Source organism: Mustela erminea, chromosome 5 (genome assembly GCF_009829155.1).
Source record: "Mustela erminea isolate mMusErm1 chromosome 5, mMusErm1.Pri, whole genome shotgun sequence".
In the NCBI taxonomy this organism is placed as follows: Eukaryota; Metazoa; Chordata; class Mammalia; order Carnivora; family Mustelidae; genus Mustela; species Mustela erminea.
The window spans coordinates 65,534,179-65,536,779 of record NC_045618.1 but is presented as its reverse complement, the minus strand read 5'-3'; positions in this window follow the sequence as shown (position 1 = coordinate 65,536,779).

The window sequence follows — 2,601 nt, the reverse complement described above, 5'->3', positions numbered from 1 at the left end:
AGCTGGTGACGCGCATGCGCCAGGCATGACTCTCCGCAGATAGCCCAGAAGTGGAGGCTGAAAGGGCCAATCGGAAAGTTAAATGATGTTCTGGCAGCGGGCGTTGTGGTGTCGGATTTGATGAGAGCTAGCGGCCCATTCCAGGGCTGTATGGTAAAGGCCTTAGGTACAGGTGTGTCTGGGAGGCCTCATAAATTAGCTTCAGGAGGTCATTAAGCATACACGTAGGTGACTTAGAGAGTGCCCGCATAGCATACTCTCCCTGGCTGGCAAACTCGAGCATCACCACCAGCGCTTTGTGAACGAACCTCAGCTGTCTGTGGGCACACTTTTTTGGAGTGCTGTGGTGCTAATACCTAAGGTGACCTGGAGTAGCTGACAAAATACAGCATTAGCGCCCTCGATGGATCTGGGTTCTAACGTCTTCAGAAGGTCCAGGCATGCCCTTCCTATAGCAAAGCGCCATCGCCAAGAGAAAAGCACAGGGTGGCATTTCCAATCCCTGGGAGAGAGAGAAGGAAAACCAGGCCGTCTGACATTTGGTGGCACGCCAATATATTCTGCTCAGAGTCTTTACTCCTGCAGGGGCCAAGGGCAGGTGGGCCAAACTGTACCAGAATGGCATACTGATGACTTTGAATCGAAGCTACCTGGAGAACAGCTAGTTCAAGGGCACTCGGGCTCTACGCTGTCCCCCAAAAGCAAGCAAGAAACCTCCCGTGTGAAAAGTACCCCCTCTGTACTAAGAAGTAAGAAGACATCCTTCTCACCAGAGATAGGAACGTTAGAGCTGAGAGTTGTAGAAACCAACCTTGTAACTTTACTAATCTACCACCTCAGCCCAGATTCCACTTTGAATTTCTAATTAAACCTCCCAAACATTTAATTATCCAGTCAGTTCCTCACAGATTTATTGTCTTTTTGTCTAAAAAGCATAAGAACTGCCTGCCTCGGTCATTTCTTTAGTCTCAATTTCATTATCGGGCCTCTGAGCGCATAATAATAAAATTCTGGGGTTTTCCCCCTATTAATCTGTCTTGGGTAAATTTAATTCTACTCCAGTTGACAGAGATGGACTTTTTCCTTCCCTACATTTTTCTGAATGTTCTATGACAAAACTTAATCATAATCTCTTCTAGTCATTTGATAAGTGCCTATTGCCTATTTGGTGCACAGCAGTGCTAAGACCTGTATTAGAGGTGATGCCTGTCTACATTATTAAGACTATTGCCCGCTATTCTCTTTCCTCCTTTCTTCTCCCTTCCCCACAGGGGATTACTCTTTTTGACTTAATTTTTTTTTGTAAATTAATTTTAATTCCAATATAGTTAACATACAGTGTTATATTAGTTTCAGGTGTACAATACAGTGATTCAACAATTCTGTATATTACTCAGTGCTCATCAACATAAATGTACTCTTAATCCCCCTCACCTATTTCACCCATCCCCCACCCAACCCGCTCTGGTAACCATCTATTCTCTAGGTTAAGAGTTTATATTTTAGGCTTGCCTCTTTTTTCCCCCTTTCTTCATTTGTTTCTTAAATCCCACATATGAATGAAACCATACGGTATCTTTCTTTCTCTGACTGGCTTATGTTGGTTAGCATTATACTCTCTAGCTCCATCCATGTTGTTGCAAATGGCAGGATTTTATTCTCTTTTATGGCTGAATAATATTCCATTGTATATACGCCATATCTTCTTTATCCATCTATCGATAAACACTTGGACACTTGGGTTGGATCTATAATTTGACTATTGAAAATAATGCTGCATAATTTATAATAATGCATATATCCTTTCAAATTAGTGTTTTCATACTCTTTGGGTAAATACCCAGTAGTGTGGTTACTGGATCATAGGGTAGTTTTATTTTAATTTTTTGAGGAACCTCCATGCTGCTTCCCAATAGTTGCTGCACCAGTTTGCATTCCCACCAGGAGAGAATGAGGGTTCCTTTTTCTTCACATCCTTGCTAACACTTGTTTTTTCCTGTGTTTTTTATTTTAGCCATTCTGACAGGTGTGAGGTGATATCCCACTGTGGTTTTGATTTGCATTTTCCTGATGATGAGTGATATTGAACATCTCTTCATGTGTCCATCTGTATGTCTTCTTTGGAGAAATGTCTGTTCTTGTCTTCTGCCCATTTTTAAATTGGATTATTTGGGTTTTCTGCTGTTCAGTTGTGTAAGTTCTTTATATATTTTCAATACTAACCTTTTAATGGATATATTACTTGCAAATATTTTCTCCCATTCAGCAGGCTATCTTTTAGGTTTTTGTTTGTTTGTTTTTTTGTTGTTGTTGTTCTGGTTTTTTAAATTTTTTTTTAGGAGCCTGAGATCATGACCTGAGCCGAAGGCAGAGGCTTTAACCCACTGAGCCACCCAGGTGCCCCTTTTAGTTTTGTTAACTGTTTCCTTTGCTGTGCAGAAGCCTTTTTTTTTTTTTAGATTTTATTTGACAGAGAGAGACACATTGAGAGAGGAAACACAAACAGGGGGGTGGAAGAGGGAGAAGCAGGCCTCCTGCTGAGCAGGGAGCCTGATGCAGGGCTTAGGCTCCATCCTAGGACCTGGGATCATGACCTGAGCC